At 37.3% G+C, this 16,549-nt stretch overlaps 1 protein-coding gene across 1 annotated transcript in view; it reads left to right on the top strand.

Annotated features, from left to right (window-relative positions):
- Positions 1-16,549, top strand: part of GPD2 (glycerol-3-phosphate dehydrogenase 2) — a 134,178-nt gene that overhangs the window by 70,096 nt on the left and 47,533 nt on the right. The gene's annotated exons all lie outside the window — the stretch shown is intronic.

Genomic DNA, 16,549 nt, shown 5'->3' with positions numbered 1-16,549 from the left:
GATAATTATACATGTTCAAAAAGTCTTAGAAATTTTGTGGCACAAAGGCCCAATAGGGTCAGTGAGGTTTTTTTACCCCTACTATGTGATCTTTTGTATTTAGTGTTAGATATCTAAACTCTTAACATGAAGAAGTGTTTTTGTTGTTTTGTTTTTCCAGGAGACTTTGATATTTATACTTCATAACATGGGATATCCTTAAGGCTACCCCTACCTTTTTTTCTTCTTCTCAGTGTTAGGTTTCTGAATCAATTTAGCTGTCTTTCAGGCTTTCATATATGAATGCAAAATGTGTACGTGCAGATGGGGCAACGGGGATAAACCCAAGAAGATGTGTTAGGAGCAACAATATTAGAAAAATGTTAAGGGTCTTAGACAAACATTAAAAGCTGGAAAATTCACAGTTTACAGTGCCTTCCAGCATCTAAACACCACAGGGTGGGGGGCACTTAACTACTTTTTTGGTGCCCCTGACTGAGCCTACATGTTAAGGGACAATCTTAACTGTGAATATTCTTTCTCTGCTTCAGACCCTTAATGTTAATCCACTGTAGTTTGTTGGGTGACTATATTAAAGAGGTTTTTGATCCAGGAGGAATAAAAAGGCATTCTGCAAATGGCCCCCTGCCCATCCTGACCTGAAAGTGTTTGTGCCCTTTGCCTCTTAGTTTCAATCCCTCCCTTGCAAGCTCTCTCAAGAACTTGGCCATTTTCTCTACCATGTGATATATTGAACACGAACTACTTTTATTTATTACTTTTATTTTTTTAGCTTGTGCATATCTGAACCTCCTTGAGAGGAATATTAGTGGCTGTCATATCTGAATTTGTGCCATCTGTGTTATGTTGGTTTGATATTGTTATGAATTATAGATTCTTAACAATTCTACATGGAGAAACCAAGGGAAATCTGTGTCATATACTGCAGGAGAAACACTATCCTATTAGAATCAAGAGGAAGAAGAATTTCTTTTATCTAGAATTGGCTTTCATAGCTTGTTACAGGTTGCAAAATTAGGAGTTTAGCTATTGAAAAGTTAAAAATTATTATTTAAAATAATTTCAGTTTGATATTTGAAAATTGATTGTGAAGCCCAAGTCTTGAAAAAGTAAAAATAATTCTAGTCACTGGAAATAATTTCTTTTTAAATCTTGTTCTGAAATGATGCAGGTCCAACTACGTCATGCCTGAGGCAAGACAAAACAACAATGTGAAACAGTGTAGTTCTATGGTTTCACAGCTGTATTCACAGATAGGGCAACTCTTGTTAAAGCTAATGGTGTGATGAACAAATTAAATACCAATATAGAAATAAGGTAGAAAGGAACATATAGTAAAGGAATTAAATGTAATAAATGTGTGCTCAGAGAAAGGAAGGGATGGCTCACCCTTCAACCAGAAAAATAACATTATTATCCTGCTACCAAAGTATTTCAGAGAGGAAAATATACTTCCTAAGCATATACCATTGCAATTGAAGTCTAAACATTGTAATTTATAAGATAAACATTTCTTGACAACAACAACAGCAACAAATACTCTTCTTCTTAAATAATCATTATGAGAATGTAGTAACAGTCTCCCAAATGATTTCAAAATGCATTTGGGCTACACAAAATAACTTTTTTTAACTTAAAAAAATAATTTATTGAGGTGAAATTTACATAACATAAATTTAACCATTTAAAAGTGAACAGAAATAATAATTTTTATAATTCCCACCTTGGGAGAATCTTGATCATAATGAAAAAGTGGCACAAGTAACTAAATGAACTTTTAAAATCTATAAGAAATTTTGCCAATTAACAACTCTGATTAGTTATCCATCACACAGTTACTTCAGTACCAGTGAAAAATGAAAAAATAATGGTGTGAAAATATAGTCAGACAGACTACTAAACATCACCATTAACATGGAGGGACCAGTGACTGAGTCCATCTTTAAGATTCTTTCAAAACTGAGATGTTAGGTCTGTAAGATATTCCCTCTGAAGTACAAAATGTACAAAGGTCAAAAAATTTTTCTTAATTATTCATGCAAACAGTTTATGCTAAAAAAAATAGTGATGATCATTGCATAGGATTAAGGCAAAGTCTTTTCCTCCACAGAAGTCCACAAAGGGAATAAGATAAATTCCACATACATTTTTTTTTACTTTTTATCTTTTTTTTTTATTGAGGGATAATTTACATATAACATTATGTTGGTTTCGGGTGTACAACATAGTGATTCAATATTTGTGTATATTGCCAAATGATCACCACAGTAAGTCTAGTTAACATCTATCACCATACATCATTACAAACTTTTTTTTCCATATGATGAGGGGTTTTAAGATTTCTTAGCAACTTTCCAATATACCATACAGTATTATTAGCTATAGTCACTATACTGTACATTACATCCCCAGGACTTATTTATCTTATAACTAGAAGTTTATGTCTTTGACCACATACTTTTAAATGTAGTAATTATAGTGGCACTTCTGTGCTTGGCATAGGTACGATCCATTGCCATATTTTGTTAAACTCTGAGAAACAAACTCACATATGTGGAGGAATAACTACCATTTTTTTCAGTATAGACAAAGTAAATGTCAAATTTCTCAGTAAGATCCATTTGAAGTGAAAGTTGGGATAGGAAGTGACACACTAGGTTATTTTTTCTTCTTATATTCTGTTAGAGAAAGCAATATAGTCGCCTCACTGGTTTTCTGCCTGAGACGTGTCCTAGTATTTCCTCTCTGCTCCTTTCCATATCCTACCAGAGATCCACCAGCTGGACCCTGTCCGTGGCCATTACCACTGATCAGGGGGTCTCCACGTAGAGAGTGTTGTGACTGGTGCAACTCTCCCACGTCAGCAAAAAGTATTTAAGGCACGACAGGCTCGGGTGACTTGGCAGGCTGTGAGGTTATGTGAGCCAGCTGTGGAGGGCGAGCCAGTTTCCTCAGAAACTTACTTGGGCTTCCTCCGTCAACTTTACTTCAATCTCCCTGCTCCCAAAGAAGATCTTTGGTGCCATTCTAGTTGGACTTCAGTCATCCAATCCAGTGCACAGAAAATGAGACATAATTAAAAATCATTAAATATTTAAAACCATTAGATACCCCCATTAAGCTTCTGTAAGATGAAACTGGAGAACAAAATTACAGCTTTAAATTCTTCCTTCTGAGAGTCCAGGCGGTGACAGAGAGAGATGTCTGTTATTTCGTACCCGATGATGCCCTTAAGTATTCCTTATGCACATATGAAAATAGCAACCTACGAGAAATTACATTGGCTTTCCTAGTGTAAATAGAAGTTGGTTACAGCCATGTTTCAAAGGGGGAATTAAAGCCCAGGTTTCACTAGAATATTCATGTTTATTCCAACCTAAAACTCACAGCATACAAATAGATGAATTCAGCTCGTGAGAGAGCAAAGCCAATTTAATCTCTGGCTCCCCTGAGGTAAATGCAGCTCATGGTCCTGCCCCCACCCCCCCAACCTCAGCTATAATCCCTGGCTCCTGGAGGTAAAAATGCACTGAAGTGAGGAAAATTCTGCAGCAGGATATAATGATCCAAAATGACAGGGACAATAATGACAATGAATTTCATGTCTCCCAGTCATGAGCCGGAGATGCTTGACTAGGCTGACTTATACAATTAAATTGTTACAGGTACAGCAGGAGATGCAGTTAGCTGTGAGCTTTGGGGAATGAGGCCTCTGGCAAAAGGCATATTGTGGAATCCAGACTCTTTTGTTAGGAACAAACTATTATTCCTCTAGGCATGCACCCGCAACCATATACGTCAATAAAAGAAAGCCTGGGTTAAAGACAAGTCTTTTAAGGTGTTGATTTTATCTACTTTGAAAGCTTAAAAAAAAATCAATTACCCAATAACATAAAGGTGATTTTTTTTTTTTTTTAGTCTTATGTTTTCATTTTTGTTTTTCCATTGAGTTCTTGGAACATAAGTCAGATATAAAGATAGTGCCTTTAATCCTCATTTACATTATTCGCAAACACAGTTGTTGAACTACAATTGGGTATTATCTACTTTAAATTTGGACAGACACATTAATTTCTTCAGAACAGAAATAGATTGAATACATAACTGAATAGTGTGGACTTACAAACAAAACAGCAGTACCATTATGCAAGTTCGTCTCTGTGTTTCTTAATGCAGTTCTTGTGAGGTTGTTATGGTGATTCTAAAGTGGTTGTGTGAGCAGCCTCCTGGGTTGCACAAGGCCATCCACTGGGGGTAGGAAGAACATATTAGAACTTTTCCTTAGACCTGTTTCTAGCAAATTCCTTAGAAATGTCTGTTTTTACATATGGTTTAAACGTCTATAAGTACAATAGTACAGGTAAGTAATTTATAAATAAATAACCATATTGGAGTTATATGCTGACATTTACTCTACTTCTGTAATACTCAACTTGATTTTTCTTTTTTGAACCACTGGGTTAGTAATTTATCATCATTTTAAGTCTGTGTCCCAGAGAAACTCTTATGTGTGGCAACCAGGAGATATGTACAAAAAGTTTATTGCAGCACTGGGAATAACTTCAAAAAGAGAAATAATTCAAATATCTATCAAGAGACGAATAAGTAACCTATAGTATATTCTCATAATGGAGTAAAATAGAGCATTGAAAGTGAATGAATTAAGCTAAGCTGAACTCATCCTGAGTTCAGTCTTAGAAAAGATATGTTGAAAGTGGCATGATAACTTGTCTCACAGTTGTAAGCATCACAGTCATACTTGGAAACTGCTTTCCAGAGTACCGTAGTGTAGTGGAAGCAGTCAATAATATGGAAGTAGATGACTTAGGATTGCAAACTTTATTGAGTCACATTACACATCTATGAATTTAGGCTTATAATGTTTTACTCATGAAGTGTTTTGAGCTTCAAATGAATAATAAATGTAAAATAACTTTATAAGTATAAAATTATTTAGATTTTAATTGTTTTATCTGGGTCAATTTTATGCATATTGTATCGACCATCAGACTTCAACTTTTCACAAAAATGTTCTAAAGCGAAGCATTGGTTCCACAAATGTCCCTTGTATATTTAAAATTTGCAGATTCTTCCAGAAAATTTGCAAAACATTCTCAGGAAAAAGGAAAATATTGTGCATACAAACATGCTTCACATAAGTATATAATGTTTGAAATTTAAGGGTCAAAGAGCACATTTTAAAAGAACTTCCTCTAAAATTATCCACTTCTTAGACATGATTTAAAACCTATTTGTTTTAGTATTTTCCCTGTCCACATGCAGTTTTACACTTATAAATTAAGTGAATAATTTTTATCTTGATTTCCTACTGTCAGCTTTTCCATTGTATTTCTCCTCTTGTTTTCTGTGAGTTACATAAATGAAACTGACATTATTGCTCATATAGCAGGCATATATTTTACCCCCGAATGCTGCCTTTTTGCTATTCAGTGTATCTGGATACCAACAAATGCTAAATGAAGTTTGACATGTACCCCTAAGAAACAAAACTTATAAATTGTGGCTCCAAAGGAAACCTTGAATAAATAGGACACATTTGTGTCCATCCAGGCTAACATCCAACATATGCTTTAGCTTCCTGATGATGAGACAGGGCAAAATAGCCTCTAGGAAAGTTTGCAATTGTTTATTGCTCACTTGACCAGCATGTATTAAATACCAGGCTTTTATTCTCTTATAATTAGTTTTTTTTTTTTTTAAGAAAATCAAAAGCATACAAAAGTAGATTTGATCAGGTGTAGTATATGAGATAGTAATTCACATTGTACTCTGCATATAAAAGCTTAAAAACAGTGCTAAAATTCACCAGTAGAAGGGTGTGTAGTGTATATGGTGTTTGAACAAATAGTTCTGGTGGGTTCACAGCAAGATACTTACCTCTCACACTCTTGTTGCTCAGTTGACCCTTTTTAAAAAGATTCAGGATCAAAGGCAAAAGCAAGTGTATCCAAAATCTCCATGCCCTCTTTCCTCCAGTTTATGCCTTCATCCAAAAAATCTTCATGGAATTTCCATTTTCTAAGCACTGTACCTGGTATTAGGGCTAAATGCACTAAGGACAGAGTTCTTAGCTTTCAGGTTTTGAGAGAGTTCACTGCATATATTCCAAATATTGGGCCAAACACATGATCCTTACTTCGAATAATGTTTTGCATTTGTGTAGCAGAGTATGGTTTTCAAAACATTTTTTTCCCATAAATTGTCTTAGTTGATCAAACTCAGCATATACACTGGAATGAGATATCATGATCCCTATTTCCCAGGAGAAGGGGAAGCAAAGTTAAATATCTAGATCAATATTTTGGACATGTGGGGATGTGAAAGTAATTTTTTTCCTTGGCTAAAAAAAAAAAAAAAACTTTAAAGATTATAATAACATCATGGCTTCTTTCAGCTAGCATTAGGTTTTAAGTCCATTATATACTTTAACAAAAAATAGTCAAATATTGATAGTTCAACAAATTATATGCATTTTTACTAAGACATATGCAGAAGTAATGAGAATAATAAAATGAACTTCCAGTTTCAACACATAAACTCATGGCTTAATTTCATCTATACTCCTATTTGCTACCCTCCAGCCCCCAGATAACAAATATTTCATCCATGGATGTTTTGGTCTGTATCTTTAAAGTTAAGAAGTTTCTTTAAAATACAACCACACTTAAAATGTTTAACAGTAATTCCTTAAGGCCAAATACCTGGTCATGATCACATGTCAACTATAGTGTCGTTACCTTAATTTGCTCCTGATTAAAAAATAAACCCATAAAACAAACAAAATCCTAGTTAAGGTTTATATATACCAATTCATTCTTTTTATAATAGGTTTCCCATCCCTTCCCTTGTTTCCTCATGGTTTTGTTTAACAGTTCCCCCTGTATTTCCCGTACATGTTAGACTTGTCCCATTAATCTGTTGCTGAAAAAAGAAACAACACCCAAACTTAGTGCCTTAAAACATCAATGGACTCTCGCAGAGTTTTGAGGATGGATGGGGTTAGCTGGGTGTTTTTCACCTGGGATCCCTCCTGTCGTTGCAGTGAGTTGGTGGCTGAAGCTGGAGTCTTCTGAAAGCTTTCTTACCTACATGTCTGGCTCCTGGGCTGAGAAGGCTGGAATAGCTGGGGGCTGGTCTTGCATCTCTCTCTCACTGTGGCTTTTCCACACAGCTGGGTTGGACTTTTACATAGACTTCTTATGTGGTGCCTGGCTTACCCCAATGAGTACCAAGAGACCAAGTCTCAAATGCAAGGCTTCTTCTGACCTAGACTTGAAAGTCACACAATGTCATTTCTACCACATGCTGTTAATTAAAGTGAATCACAGGGGCATCCCAGATTTAAGAGACAGGACATTACAAAAGCAAGAAAAATAGGAAGCATAGTTTATTGGAAGGGGAGGAGGTGGGACATCTTTAGTGATAAGTTACAAGGAGGCTGGATCAAATTGTTTTGTCAAAAATATTTTATAGGTGGTGGTGTGAATTTCTATCACAAGTCTTCTTGCCTCTATTTTTAATCAGTCATAATTATTGCCTAGATCAATTTCAGTATGTCATTAGAGGTTAAGAGGTTAAAATGGTACTTCTCTAACTCTGTCATTCCAACTTCATTTATTAGTTGGAATAGTTATAATTTCCCTGTATCGACTCTTTGCCTACCTTGAGGTACATTTTTGTATAAAATTTCTGGATAAATGCTCGATTCTTTCCATTTTTATGCTAGTTTTCAATAATAATGAGTTAGTTTTCTGTTATCCTCCAAATGTGATGAGATTTTTTTGATTATAAGTTAAACTCATGATTTTAAATATATTTGATTTGTGTCAATCTATTAGAGTTACTGATGTTCAAACTACTCTTTTCTGGCCCATGGGCACCATCTCAAATTGGTTCCTGAGCCTTTTTTTTTTTTTTTTGCGGTACGCGGGCCTCTCACTGCTGTGGCCTCTCCTGTTGCGGAGCACAGGCTCCGGATGCGCAGGCTCAGCGGCCATGGCTCACGGGCCCAGCCGCTCCGCGGCATGTGGGATCCTCCCGGACTGGGGCACGAACCCGTGTCCCCTGCATCGGCAGGCGGACTCTCAACCACTGCGCCACCAGGGAAGCCCTCCTGGGCCTTTTTGATAAGCTGTTAATGGTCTACGATGACTTCTGTGCTATCTGCTATGACAAGATAATCTAGGTTAATCTTGTAACTTTCCTGACCTAGACCTGGAAGCAGCCATTTCTCCAATAAGCTTTGACTCCTTCCTGTGGGGAACGGTAATGAGACCATAATCTATTTCCTACGGATGTTCATTGCTACTGATTGGTCATTTCTAGGTTTTTCTGTAGAAAGAGTTAAGAAAAGTTTTTTGCTTAAAGAAGAAAAATATGATGAATTCTTAGACATAATTATACTTTAAATTCATGAGTACATGGCTTTTATTTAATCTCTTCAATCATACCTCCAAAAATATTATTACTGAAACCAGTTTAAGATTTTTGTTTTTTGTTGTTATTATTGTTTTAGAGTATATGCCAATGGGAATATATAGATAAATTACTGTCTTTTAAAGCTACTTTACATAGTGTCTTTCAGTGTGGTTATGCCATCAACTCAGTACATAAAATCATTTTAATTTTGCTTTAGATCTTTAGGGATTTACCTTTTTAAAGCTGGGCTTTTTAAGAAAAATTTATGTAAAATACAGGGCTTCAAAGTCAAAATGAAAACAAAGACTATTCAAATGAGGCTAGCTTCTCTCCCTGTTCACTCCACCACATGTCCTCTTTTTCCTTAAAGATAACATTTTAAAAAATATAATTTTGGCATATCCTTTCATTGTGTGTGCATGTGTATGCATATGTGTATATTTTATGTACACCTTTATTTGCTCCCCCTTCCATTTCTTAGGTAATAGTAATACCTTGCTCTTTTCACCTAATACAATGGGTATTTCATTCCTTAGTAACATGAAGAGCCACAAAGTTTTGAAAAGGTGAATTTAAAAAAAGATCCAGGAACCAAATTTCATAGAGTTAAATTTTATAGTCATGTTAGCTGCTTAGATCAAAATATATGCATTGTCACAGCCTTAGCCATCAATAAACCATATTTTTAAGTTATTTTTCTTTTTACAGGTGAAAATTTATTTTGTTTCTTTGGACACCACAAAACAATGGCATATCTACTAGTTTTACCTGTATAGGGAGATTAAAATTAGGCTGTGAGTCTCAAATGCTCTTATTGTCATTATTCTCTGATTTGTTTAAACTTGCTAAAAACCTAGTACATATCATCTGCTTGGGTCGAAAGCCAATCTTCAGACTAAATATTCATGTTAATTATAGTCTTTTAAATAGATGGATCTGTTTTATACCAATACATGAAATTATACACTTCTTAGTAACATTTTATTTTTATATTCTTTATATTAATGGTGAATTAAAAAAAACTTTAGAAATGAAACTAATTAATCACAGTTTACAGTTAAGACTTAAAAGTTTGAGAGATTTTCTACTTTTGTTTTAGAGACATTGGGAAAACAGACTCCCAAGAAATGTTTATCAAAGCTTAAAGTAACTATCCAGTACAGTTGTCTCAAAGTGGTTCTCCTTCAGAAATATAGTCTCTTAGATCATTTTTGGAAAGAAAGGGAGAAGGAGATAATTGCCATTGGAATATGGGGAAATAAATAGGAAATTAAAAAGGTATAGTGATTGGTCTTCAGGAGCTGTTTTTCTTGCTACTTTGTTGTATGACAGTGTAACGCCTCACGGATCTGTCGGCACAGTCTCCAGGTACCCACTGATCTACCCACTCTAGCATGTTTTCTAGAATTCTTTCAAGGGGTTCAAGAGTCTTTGCACAGATAAACATTTAGAAAAAGGAAGAAAGAGAAAAACAAGAGTCAAATCCATTTTTAATTGCTCTGCACATGACACACAGCGGCTTTCTTAGTGTAACAGAAGGCCAGGCTGGTATCTACCCTCACAAGAAATAGCAGTAATAAAAGCATCTCTTCAATTAAAAACCCCCTATGTTAGTTTCAACTAGAAATTCTACAACCAAGCCCTGGTAACGTAATATAGAAAAACTGAAAAAAGGCATTGGTACATAGTTCTTATAAATGAAACCTTGGTAGATTATATTCTCTGGTGCTAAATAAACCACTATTTTCGAATGTAAATTTCAAACTGGTTTCATTATTACTGTTAATACTTATTCATATCACACTTTACGTTAGTAAAACCCTCCTTAGATCATTATATCCACCCACAGAAGATATGAACCACACAATCACTTACTTTAAAACAAACTCAGCTTTGCACATTAAATACACACACACACACACACAACTGACTTCCCACACAACTTGTATAAGTACTGCTTCTCCACTATCCCAAACCAAAGAGGTAGTCTTGCATTCACTGGAAAAGTATTACCAGTGTGTAATTTACTGTCTATTCAGAAGAACAAGTCTTTGATTAGAAAATGATAAAAGAGCACAAGGATTAGATGAGCAGCTGTCAGGTTAAGAACAAGTCAAATAACTTGTACTTTATGTCTTTATGACAAAGATGATTAATACACAACCCTGAACTGACTTGGGATAGGTAACTCCGAAGCCTCTCAGTAAACCAGAAACTTCCTATTTCCCAGGTGTTTTAAATTCTTCTCATTTTTAACCTGATAAATACAGTAATGAGTGGGCTTAGGATTTCATGCAGTTTTCCCTGTCCTTACAGAGGACAAATTGTGACTGAAAGTCAGCCGAGAAGAAGCTCCAGAGGGTTTTCTCTCTCTCTCTCGATAATTTTTTGTGTGCAAAACATTGTACCTCAGTAGTTAACTCAAATCTGTTTTGGCAAAAGAAGGGGTGTAAATACATTATTATTTAAAAAGTAATCTGAATACCCTCAGGATTTACAAATCAGACAAATTCACTACTCTTGTCCCCTTAAGAGAATAATATAAACCCAAATTATCCTTTTCAATAGTTGCCTCTTCAAAAAACATTAAAAAAAAATAAATAACAGTACACGGGGGTTATAAGAAACACGTTTGGTGTAAAGCAAGATTAATATGTATTTTTATCGTTTCCCTCTATCTTCTATTTGTATATTCCTTTTTCTTGTCTCTTTTGGGTAAAACTCATGTCTTCACGATCCTTCAGTATGAATAAAGAGAGAAGAACATTTCGCCACTCAATTATGTCTATTTTTTTAAGTAGCAAAAGATCTTATTTAAAAGGAGCCAAGTGTAAACATTATTAACACAAATATAATGAAACAAACATACAATTTAGAGTAATATTTAAAATATCTAAATACCTAGATGCAGTTAAATACCTAATTCTCTGAAGTTTATTTTAATTTGCTACATTTGCTGCTTAACGTAACTTTGGCCCTTTCTCCTCTCCAACCCCGACAAAAGTGAACATCATTAACTTACCCCATACATTTCGATTTAGACTTTTGTCTGAAACTTATCTTCTCCCCCCCACCCTTTTTTTTTTTTCACACATAAAAGCAGTCATTTTTATTTGTGTCTTTCCTTTGCAGGTTCCTTATATTTCATGGCAGGAGGGGTGGGTAAACTTAGGTCCCCTTTTTGTTATTCAAGTATCTTCAAGCCTTTGAGCGCATGTGATTGTTTCTGAGGGCCTTCTGTGTGCTGGGTGGCTCTCCGTGATGCCACCCTCCCCCAGTGCTCCCGGGCCATCCGATTGTGAGTAGGTGGTCTTCCCTCACTACGTGCACATTTTGAGCTACAAATTTCAGACTATTTACTCCTCTTAATTCTGTTTGAATTATGGCATTGTAAGCATTTTTCACAGAAACTGAACTTGAAATTTTAGAGACACCAGAGGGGCCTGATCCTGTCAGCTCTTATTGAAATTGTTCTTCCGACTGCAACAGCAGCTACAAAGCAGAGAGCAGTGCCACCCAGAAACGAGGTGAAAGCAAGTCTCAGGAATGCAGAGCAGAACCAGCAAAGTGACAGGAACGTAGAAGGCTACTGAGTAGTAGAGAGCTGGGGAGAAAAAACATGCTCTGATCTCCACCTCTACTACCCGTATTTCGTATAGAAATTGTGCCTTGTCTAGCATGGGGCAGAGGCACATGTTAAAACCAGGTGCCATGAACGTTTTCCTAACTCGCAACTCAGAGAGACCTATGGCACTGCGTGTAGGGTAGTCAATCTGAGTGAGAAGATCTCCGTCAGCGTGTGAGGGCTGAAGGCGGCCTTGGGGAGGTTCAGTTACCCCAGACCTTCAAATCCATCCTCCAGCTCCACAGGGAGGGACGTTTCCAAGGACTGGAGGAAGCAGCAGCCACAGAAGCACGGAGTGCTTCTCTCCCTTGTCCAGTGGATTGTGACCACTCTCATTGCTTTCAGGTTTCCTTACGTCCAGGATCCTTGTGTCCAGAATAAAACAGGGGTCCTCCAGAAGACTCTGTACCATTGTAGCACTGAGGAGCCCTTGGATCCACCCGGGTGGTCTCTGTATGTACGTTTGATCAATCTATGAAAGGGAAACCGTGAAAAGCCTTATTTTCCATCAATGCATGAGCTGTGAGAGCTTCTGAAGAAATGTTGGAAAATGCCTTATAAGCAGTAGTTGAATTTCAGCCTCATGTTTCTGCTGCTGAAGCTGCTCCTCCCAAAACTGCAGGGCTTCTTTTTTTTTCTGTACGTGGGCCTCTCACTGTTGTGGCCTCTCCCGTTGCAGAGCACAGGCTCCGGACGCGCAGGCTCAGCGGCCATGGCTCACGGGCCCAGCCGCTCCGCGGCATGTGGGATCTTCCCGGACCGGGGCACGAACCCGTGTCCCCTGCATCGGCAGGCGGACTCTCAACCACTGCGCCACCAGGGAAGCCCTGCAGGGCTTCTTGACCAGCCTACGTTTCACCTCATAGCCTTTGAGTCCATCCGGGACTCAGATGGGAAAAACATAACAAACAAACACATTTCCACGTAAACACTGCTGAACTTCCTGATTTCTGATTCTTGGGAAGAAGGTGACTGAATGTTGACATGTGTTACCTCTGAATTGAAGTGTGCCTACTCTAGGTCTAGGCTTAAGCTGTATGATTGTCACGTCTGTGTAGACAGTAAAACTGAGTACCAGCCCTTTCTAAGGTTTTCTTTTCATTAATTCTGACTTTCTTCATCAAGATTGGCCTTAATGTATTAGTCTTGGGATTTGCATAGCAAGTTGAAATAATGTGTAGATTCATAGGTTTCTAGTTAGGATAGTATTCTTAGTTTTTTTTTTTTTTTTCTGCGACTAGCAATTTTATTTATTTATGTATCTATTCAGTAACCATATATTAGCACCATGTAAAATCCAGGCAACTTGATAGGTCCTGGAGATACACAGAATAATGCAAAATGTTTCTTTTCCTCCAAAAGCTCTTCGGGGAATACAGGCACTGAAATCAATGGTTTGCCATACATGTGAGAAATTCTACAAGAGGCATATACCTAAGGTGGTTGTGGAGACCTAGAAAAGCTTCCGTAAGGAAGCAATACTTTACCAAATTTTAAGGTGGAGTAGTATAGCTAGGTGAGGTCAGTGAGGGAGGATGTGGAAGGACATTGTGGCCAAAGGCATGAAGGCACACGGAGTACAGGAAGCAGTTGTATAGAATGTGAGCATCACACTCTATGTAGTGTGATGTAGAGGTGTGGAGTGGCAAACAGGGTCAGGATCCTGGAGGATCAGGTATACTCTGCTAAGGAGTTAAGTTTGAATTCTGTAGGCAGTGGGCATCAGTGAATGAAAACAGCATCTGATGCAGGGAACTCAGAATCTAGGGACCATATTTGGGTGGTTAATGGGAGAGTCTTGGATGAGATTTTATGCTGATTTGAAGGAACCCAGGCTGAAAGAGAGGTGAAGAGGTAGGAAAAAGAAGGCATAATACATGGAGCAGTATCCGTCTCCTTGCTCACAGTTCCTTGACAACTCCAACTTTCACGGACTAGATTTTCTTATATTTTTGATAGTTGTCTTTGTGGCTTGGCCTTTTTGTTTACTATATACGTCAGCCCTTTCTGGTCTTTTGTTAAATTGTCCTCAGTTTGGAAGTGAGTTAATAAACTAGTGTCAAGTGGTTTACAAATTCTGTTTTAAGAGAAATCTAGATTTTTTAAAACTTCGGTAATGTGGGCTTTAAAAAATCCGTAACTGCCCAACTGGCTTATGTCAACATTTTGGAAAGAATATCAGTCTTTAAAGCAGTGTTAGAGATATAAACCCTTTGGGGGAGTGAAGAATGCCTGGTGCATGCTAATTTTGTACTTATCCAGGTGGAAGAGAGAGAGGAATAGCCAAAGCTATAGATAGAACAAAGGGATGTCACCTGCCACCTGGTCTCAGTGTGGGCTTAGCTCTCCTCACTAATTCCGTATCAGAACATCAGTGGTTTAATTATTTATTTCTAACCTGTATCATATTAAGATCTTACTTTGACAAATCGCATTTTGACTTATAGTCTGTGCTTTTGGCGTGTGCTTTAATAGCATTAGCCAACTCTAGACACATACTGAATTCATTATGTACCTTATGTATGTAAGTAGTAATACTTCCTTTTAATGAACATACGGTCACATCAAAGTGCTGTGGGGTTGTTTTACAAAAGCGTCTTTGTGCAGTGCTCCTGAGAAGTTTTGAGACATATGTTAAGTTGAAGAACTAATATGCTGCATTTTAAGTTGTATTTTAATGGAGTAATATATTATAATCTGGCCCCTCAAGGTGAATAGTCTGTTTGGGTCTTTGATTCTTAGGCTTAGGTTTTTAATTAGAATTCAGTATTTTTGACATTTAAATTTTTTATTTGTGACCAGGTGAACTTAAAGCTCATAAAGTAAAATTGACTTTGAATTTGTATCCTGAACTATGGTATCGATAAAGGATAGATGAGTGACTCTTTTTCCTATTTTCCATAGGCAGTAAGACGTTCACAGAACCTATTCTTACAGATAGCTATATGTGGCAGCACTAAACCGTGGCTAGATCTGCTAAACTGTTTTTTACCCTTAAAATATGGACACCCTTCAATAACTTTTGAGGGCAGGGCTCTCCCAAGGCAGGTTGGTAGAAGCAGAGAAGTGAACCAGGAGCACGCAGGCTCAAGGCGTAGCCTGGCTATGAGCAGTCTTCCAAGGGGAGTGGCTAGCAGTCCTAACCACCTGTCTCAGCTGACTTGGCAACCCCAGGACTCATCCCAGTCCTATCAGTGTGCGGGAGACTGATGGTGGGTCTGAGCAGGGAAGCAGTTTTCTCAGTGAAGGGATGCTCCGTGGAGTCAAGTGCATGGCAGCATTTTGGGGATTCTTTGGGAGAAGGGGGAATCTATGGAGGATACTAGGCATCTCCTTGAAATGGAGAGAGAGAGGGGCCAGTACTTGAAGGAAGAGCAAGGCAGAATGTCAGAGCTCTAGTCAAGCAAGCTGAGATGAGAGCAGAGTTCTAGTCCAAGTAGGAACATAAGAGTGCAAGTCCAATATTGGGCAGGGACTCTAATGCTTGGTGTATATGGCAGGAGAGACTGCAGCCTGGTAAACACCAGGGATTCCCTTGTCTAGGGAGGTAACAATTTGTGGGCAGATTCTAATTCTGGAGGGCTGGGACTCCTCGTATATTGTCACGTGCCATCAGGATTAACTCAGGGACTGCTTAGGGCTGAGCCTGCAAATTGAAGGTTGTCAGTAATTACAGTTGGGTGAGTGCACCTTGACCATCTCAGATAGAAACTAGTATGATCTCTCTTTGACATTAACCACTGACTAGCATTTCCAGGAAGACTTTGAGAATTGCTGGGAATATGGGAAAGAAACTCTGCTCGCTGGAGCATGGTATTGTTTTTACTTTTCATTTTAAAACTTTAAAAAGTGAAAACATTACTAATACTTACGGTATGTCCCAGCCTTGTATTTAAGAGTTGAAAGTAAAACTAATAAATGTATTTTCAATTTGGTGGGGCATTGTGTAGCATCTAACTTTATTTTTTTATATTATAAGAAATATTAGCAATGTGAGGGTGTGGTTAGTTTTTGTTCGTTTGTTTTTAGTTAGTGTTTTACGTTGGAGTCTTGCTGCATGTTACCGTGCTCCAGAATTTCAGAGACAAAAGGAACATTTTTTGACATTCATTGAAACTTTTTGGTGAAAAATTTGTTTTAATGGTACTATTTAATTTTAATTTATGTAAGAGTTTATCAGAAATGAGTCCATAGCCTATGTATTGAATCTTTTCTTGTTTAAACTCTTAAATATTTATTGAGTGCAGATTTCAATCAAACTGTGTAGAATATTGGAAGTGTCTTTCTCTAGTACAGGAGCATTGATTAGCTCTATTGTCAGTTTATTTTCCCCCGGAGAGGGAGTTCTAAACAACCATGTTTTATTGGTGTGGAAAGTTTGACAACACGTGGCAGGGTAAAGGAAACTTCACACGAACCAGATTAACTATACATTTGTCATTGGGAGCCCCATAAGCATAATGGTGATGGTGGCAGCAAAAATCA

The sequence above is a fragment of the Delphinus delphis genome, chromosome 7 (genome assembly GCF_949987515.2).
Source record: "Delphinus delphis chromosome 7, mDelDel1.2, whole genome shotgun sequence".
Lineage (NCBI taxonomy): Eukaryota > Metazoa > Chordata > Mammalia > Artiodactyla > Delphinidae > Delphinus > Delphinus delphis.
This window is presented reverse-complemented; position numbering and strand designations above follow the sequence as displayed.